Source organism: Malaclemys terrapin, chromosome 13 (genome assembly GCF_027887155.1).
Source record: "Malaclemys terrapin pileata isolate rMalTer1 chromosome 13, rMalTer1.hap1, whole genome shotgun sequence".
Classification (NCBI taxonomy): domain Eukaryota; kingdom Metazoa; phylum Chordata; order Testudines; family Emydidae; genus Malaclemys; species Malaclemys terrapin.
The window spans coordinates 41,215,856-41,222,544 of NC_071517.1; the positions used below are offsets into that span (position 1 = coordinate 41,215,856).

The 6,689-nt window shown below is 49.7% G+C and overlaps 1 long non-coding RNA gene across 2 annotated transcripts; it reads right to left on the minus strand.

Moving 5' to 3' along the window:
* Nucleotides 1–1,227: 1,227 nt before the first annotated feature.
* LOC128847542 (uncharacterized) lies at nt 1,228–5,685 on the minus strand. 2 transcript variants are annotated; one of them, XR_008446912.1, is made up of 3 exons: nt 5,586–5,685; nt 4,532–4,591; nt 1,228–1,975 (listed from the first exon to the last, which is right to left on the minus strand). It is a non-coding gene; the product is annotated as an uncharacterized LOC128847542 (long non-coding RNA). The 2 variants fall into 2 exon arrangements; XR_008446911.1 differs by lacking the exon at nt 5,586–5,685 and adding an exon at nt 5,108–5,280.
* Nucleotides 5,686–6,689: the final 1,004 nt, after the last annotated feature.

Below are 6,689 nucleotides of genomic sequence, written 5' to 3' on the forward strand. Positions count from 1 at the left end.
CAGTGTCCAACTCTGCAATTGGCTCTCCGGGTGGAGGGGAGTCGGCTGAGCGCCAGTGTACAGATCTCTCTCCAGAGCCACTCCAGCTCCAGTCTGCCAGATCCCAAAACTCCAGTTTTGTCAAAATCAAAATGTTTTGCAGCAGTATATAGATTTTGGTGACATTTTTAATCATTTCAGTTCCTGTTGCCAACATGGTATAGCATCATATTTCATAAAAGGTGAACTGCAAACCAAAATAAACCTCTGGGATCAAAATGAAACAATAGGAGGGGTCTGAACTGAAGCTTTTTTGTTCCCTTTTGAAATGTTTTTTTTTTTAATTTCAAAATTGCCAATATTCAACCAGCTCCAGTTCGGTAGTGTTCCTATTCTAAAGTCATGGGGAGCGAGAGACACACTCGTGGGAAACTGAGGCACTGACAGAGGAGCAGGGAATTCACAGTGGAGGCAGGAACTGACTGTCCCTCGCCAGAGCCCCAGTCATGTGTTTTACCCACAAGCCATACAATAGCATTTAACATCCCTGTGGTGGGAAGAACATCTCAACAGCCCAACACTGTGGCATTTAATTTCAAAAGGGGGAACTATGCAAAAATGAGGGGGTTAGTTAAACAGAAGTTAAAAAGTACAGTGACTAAAGTGAAATCCCTGCAAGCTGCATGGGCGCTTTTTAAAGACACCATAATAGAGGCCCAACTTCAATGTATACCCCAAATTAAGAAACACAGTAAAAGAACTGAAAAAAAAGGCACCGTGGCTTAACAACCATGTAAAGGAAGCAGTGAGAGATAAAAAGACTTCCTTTAAAAAGTGGAAGTCAAATCCTAGTGAGGCAAATAGAAAGGAGTATAAACACTGCCAAATTAAGTGCAAGAATGTAATAAGAAAAGCCAAAGAGGAGTTTGAAGAATGGCTAGCCAAAAACTCCAAAGGTAATAACAAAATGTTTTTTAAGTACATCAGAAGCAGGAAGCCTGCTAAACAACCAGTGGGGCCCCTTGATGATCGAGATACAAAAGGAGCGCTTAACGACAACAAAGTCATTGTGGAGAAACTAAACGGATTCTTTGCTTCAGTCTTCACGGCTGAGGAGGTTAGAGGGAGTCCCAAACCTGATCCGGCTTTTGTAGGTGACAAATCTGAGCAATTGTTACAGATTGAAGTGTCACTAGAGGAGGTTTTGGAATTAATTGATAAACTTAAAATTAACAAGTCACCGGGACCAGATGGAAGTTGCGGAACTATTAACTAAGGTTTGTAACCTGTCCTTTAAATCGGCTTCTGTACTCAATGACTGGAAGTTAGCTAATGTAACGCCAATATTTAAAAAGGACTCTAGAGGTGATCCCGGCAATTATAGAACGTTAAGTCTAACGTCGGTACTGATGAAATTAGTCAAAACAATAGTTAAGAATAAAATTGTCAGACAAATAGAAAAGCTCTGTGGTAGGAATTATTTGGGGGCAGGTCTCTGGGCTGGTCTAGAGGAGGGCAGATGAGATTATATCTCTGTGATCCCTTCTGGCCTTGGAATCTAGGCATTAGTCTGATTTCTCCGCTTCCTGGGAGGTTGAACACATGGAGTGGGTCTGATCTCCCTGGGGGAAGCAGGAATTACACTGATGCCCAGCGTGGAGGCAGAGCTGGGGCTGTGGACTAAAAGCGATCACGTGGATTCACATCGCAGCTCGCTCTGCCTTCCCCGGCACCTGTGGAATGCAAGAGGCGCTGAAATCCAGCGCCTTTCAACACTAAGGGGAGTGGGGGGGACCCCAGCCTCTCCACATACAGATGCTGATCAGAGCGATCACATATGTCAATCAAGTTTCACATCTATAGCAGAGGGGTGATCGCAGTGGTGCAGGGGGACACTGGAAAGGTATTTCTCTGAATCCAATGGATGTGAAATCAGCTGTGCACTAACGCTGATGGCTCCCACCTCCGAAGGGCCCCCGCCAATCCATGCTGATACCTGCAGGAGAGAGCAGGGGGGTGAAGAAGAGCGGGCCGGTACTGCCACTGTGAGAGCCTGGGGGAAGCACAAACAGCACCTGTGGGATGCCAGGGCAGCTCACTGTCTGTCCCTCCCATGTCCCAGGCCTCCTGCCCAGGCCCTGACTGTGCTGCAGGGATTCTGTGGCTCAGACACGTGCTCTGGCGGTGGCCACACGCCGTCAGGCTCTAGGTAACAGGACCTTTTTTCCCAGTGTCCCCAGAAAGGTACAAATCCAGAGGACAAATAAAAAGCCTCCGAACTTGGTAATCTCTGTAACTGATTGGGGGGGACAGGGAGTGGTAAACTCATGATCTTTGAGCACTTCTGGCTGCTGACCTAGTTCTGTCCCTGCCCTCCCCCAGGGTTCCACGGGGTGCAGGCCATGGACTGGGACACCCCCGGGGGGCGGGGAATTCCAGTATGATGAGGATGACTTCATCAGCTTCCATATCCAGCCTCAGGCCCCTTACCCATGTCTGCATCCTGACTCCCCCTTTCCTGGAGTCATGGCCCTGCTCCCAGCCCCACCTCAAGGGGGTGGGGGGGCACAGACAGGGATAAGGGGGGCACTGCACCCCTACTCTAAAAAGCATTCCACTGGGCCCAGAGCAATTCTAGCCTCTCCCCCTGTGCTTTGTGGGCCTTAACCAGTCATGGCGGCAGCCGGGATGCTGGGCGGGGGAGAGAGCTGGGATCCTGGGTGGGGCCTGTGTTGTGAATTCCTTTAACATTTAACCAATACAATGTTAATAGTTGAAACAGTTACTTCTTTAAAATGTTATTCACATCCCTAGTCTGGACACCTGCCTTGTAGCTTCTGAGCCCTTAGGCAGAAACCTCCACCTACCCCCAAAGCGTCAGTGATATTTGCGGTAAAAGAATTCCCCTCTGTCTGGGTGGGGCAACCGCTCCCCTTCTCCTTCCCCGTGGGTTGGGGGAGCTGTCCTTGTATCTCTCCCTCTCCTTCTCCCCGACCCCTACCATCTTTCCCTCCCTCCCCCAGCCAGTCTCCATTGGCTCTCACAGTCTACCCCCAACCTCCCCCGACATTCCTCCTTTCCCTCACAGTGACCCATCCCCCCCCCCCCACACACACACAGTTTCCTTCTATTGCAGCCCTGTTCCCATCTGGCCCATAAGTCTTCTCTATTCCCCTGCATTGCCCCATCCCCCCTTAGTACCCTGCCCTGCCCACTGCATCCCCTTCCTGCCCCTGACCCATCCCTCATCCTCCCTCAATCCCCCTTCTACACCCCTCCCCCTCTTAACCCTCTTTCAGCTCCCTCCAGGTGTGGCTGTCCCAGCCCCCAACACATCGTGGGTTGGCTTCCTCCCTGCTCTGCACACAGTGGTAGCTGGCGGGTGTCGAATAGGAAACTGTTCCCTGTAGGAATGTGCTACCTGTACCAGTTGCTGATCTGTAAGGGGTTTGTAAGAAACTGCTATTGGGAAAAAACTTCTCTCTGATGGAGCAAATGACTACAGATAGCAGTTTGTCCCCTGCACTCATGGCAGGACTAAGTATTATCTAGACCATTCCTGGCAGGTGTTTGTCAGCTGCATGACTCCCCAACCAGGCGAAGGCAGCGGTGCCTCCAGGCACCAGTGCACCAAGTGTGTGCCTGGGGCGGCAAACCGCGGGGGGCAGCCTGCCAGCCCCTGCGAGGATGGCAGTCAGGCTGCCTTCAGCGGCTTGCCTGCGGGAGGTTTGCCAGTCCCGCGGATTCGGCGGCAATTCGGCGGCAGGTACACTGAAGCCGCGGGACTTGGGATCTCCCGCAGGCATGCCGCCGAATCCGCGGGACTGGGGACCTCCCCCAGACAAGCTGCTGAAGGCAGCCTGCCTGCCATGCTTGGGGCGGCAAAAAAGCTAGAGCCACCTCTGGCCCCACCCCCTCCATGGTCCCACCCTACTTCTCCTCTTCCCAACAAGGCCCTGACCCCTGACCAGGCTGGGAACAATGGCCCCTGTGGACAGCCCCTGATGCTCCACCTGGCCTGGGCTGAGGTCTAGGGGCCTTGAGATCAGCCCTGGTACATATCCTTGCTCTCCAGAGTGCACCGCCCAGGGCAGATGGAGAACAGGCTCTAGCTTCTGGCCAGGGGGCAGGGCCTTGTGGGAAGAGGAGCAGGTGTGGAGCCATTGAGAGGGGCCAGGACTGGGAAGAGGCTGGTGCCACAGGCATGGGCTGTGCTACACAGGGGGGAGCTGATCAGCTACACCGCCACAAAGCACTGCCATGCTCCACGCCTGCAATGCTCCACGCCTGCCCATGGCCCCCTTCCCTCAAACTATGCCCAAGTTAAAAAGTAGGGGGGGCTGGACATCCCACTTTTAAAATTGGGGGAGGGCATTGGCCCCTAGTCCCCCATATTCCAGTGTGGATCTCCTCGCTGTTTGATGTGTGTGTTTTTAGGGCTGTGTGTGTCATGGTCGCTGTCAGTTTGTTGGTAACTTTAGCTGCAATCTCATGAAGATGTTTTCTCTGGAATTGTCTCATAATTTAAAAACAATCTAAGCTGCAAACTCACCCTGTCTGCGTGCTCCTAGGGATCCTCCTCTTTTTGTCTCTAGTGCAGACGGCAGAGTGTCTGGAGGGGGGAAGGAGAAAAGAGGTGAGATTTCAGGCTTTTATATTTATAACAGCGTCCCCACTCTGATCTCCTAGAATTGTGTTTTAATTATGATAGAGAAACATACCGAGACACACTCCAGTATTTAATATAAAAAGGTCTGAAACCGTCTCTTTCCTCTCTCATTCAGGCATCTCCCAGCAATTGTGTTAGGAAAAAAGATTCTTTTCCCCCAAGAATCAGGCAAGCACAGACAATACTGAAGGGGGTTTATTTATGGTACCGGGAAGACTGACAAGCAGCTTCAAAGATATGGTGCTATAGTGGCCAGTTATATACATTCTCTTATCAATTCATTTGCATTTATCTGTGCATACAGAGACTGACATTGTTACGAGTCAAAAGAGAACCCTGAACAAAGATAAAAATAAGAACAATACGTACATATAGAGGCCATCCTAATTGCATCAAACAGCTATGACTACCTTACTGGGGAAGGAGGCGGGGTGTGGGGGGGTAGAGATTAGTACTTACAGATATCCAGTGGGCTGTGAACGGAGGGTTTATTCTGTTCTAAGAACTAAGTTACTGGGTGGGCATTAACCATATAAGCTTATCAATTGTCAGTGCCGTTTGTGCTACTGAAATATCCCTGCTTGCTTGTCTCGTCCTGATCCTGTTTTCCTCACTGAACTGTCGCTTTCCATGGGCACAAGCTTTGTTCCTTCTTACTGATAAGCTGAACTAAGTTATCATGTATTGACAGAAACTATGTCCTTGCTTCTCAGCAGTTTCTGGCTTTTCTGCTGCCTGAATTTTAACTCCTTCCTGGCAAATGGAACCAAAATCCTTGCAGCCTCACAACCATCCCAGGACAGACAATGTATAAGTGAGATTTATTTTCCCCTCCCATCCAGGGCCGGCTCTAGGCACCAACAAAACAAGCAGGTGCTTTGGGCAGCATATTTGCAGGGGGCGGCATTCGCGCCATCCTTTTTTTTTTTTAACTCACTTCCTCCCTTCTCACAACCCTGCAGAAGCGGAGCCATTGAGCAGCTGGGGATCCAGCATGGGAGCTGAAAACCTGCAGGCCCCTCGGAGCTATAGTTCCTTGCCTAGCTCCCTGCCTATAGAGCCAGCCCTAGAGCAGGGAAAGAACTACATTTCCCAGCAAACCCTTGGCTGCTATCAACAGGAAAGGGAAGGAGTATGGTAGCTGAAACCTCATGCTGCAGCTTGTTGTGAAGGGAGAGCTCACTGCTAGAGCGGGGTGGCCTGGGAAGTGTGCCCAAGGAGTAGAAGGCTTTGGCCCAGATATCCCCTTCAGAAGATATCCCCAGACTGGATTAGGGATCCTGGTGTGACCTCACCTTGCAGCCCCCAAAGAAGGAATTGGGTGGACTAAATGGACAGTGCCCCGTCTATCTGAAGCCTAGCAAGGGAGGTATGTGGATCCCACTAGAATTTAAAATGAAAAGTAAGGGAGGGGAGGCTCTGCTAGAGGACCTGGGCAGCTTTAGATACAGTATCAGGCACTCAGGAGGATTTCCACTTCTGAGCCATGGAAGCAGAAACTGACTCTTCCTTTCCAGATTTAGCTAATATTCAGAAAGGGAATCTAGCACCTGCCTTCCAGATTTGAACACCTCAAAATCCAGGAGTGCTCAAGCTCAATTTGGGCAGCTGTTACTTCATTTCTCCCAAATCAAATATACTGATCCACTGTAATTTACTGAAGAAAAAGTAGGATAAAATTGAGCAAGAAATGCTTCCCAGTGGTTTTTAGGACTGGAATTGCTATTTTCAACAGCCATTGCCTTTTTTTTTTAGTTTAATTTGTTTGAAAGGAAGACAGTGATATCGCATTGGTAAATTCCCCATAGAAACAAAGAGTGGAACAAAAGAATAATAAAGGCACCTCAACTTTTCCTCATTTATGTAGGACAGTCTTATAATATGCATCCAGATATCCTCCAATCACACAAGCTGAAAATGGTTCCACTTTACTGCAGTTCTGTAACCATATGGGAACCAATCCTGTCTGTGTTCTGTGCACATCCAAAATTCCTGCTGAATGACCCGTCCTGGGAGCTAGTTACCAGTGACCCAGGGCTGA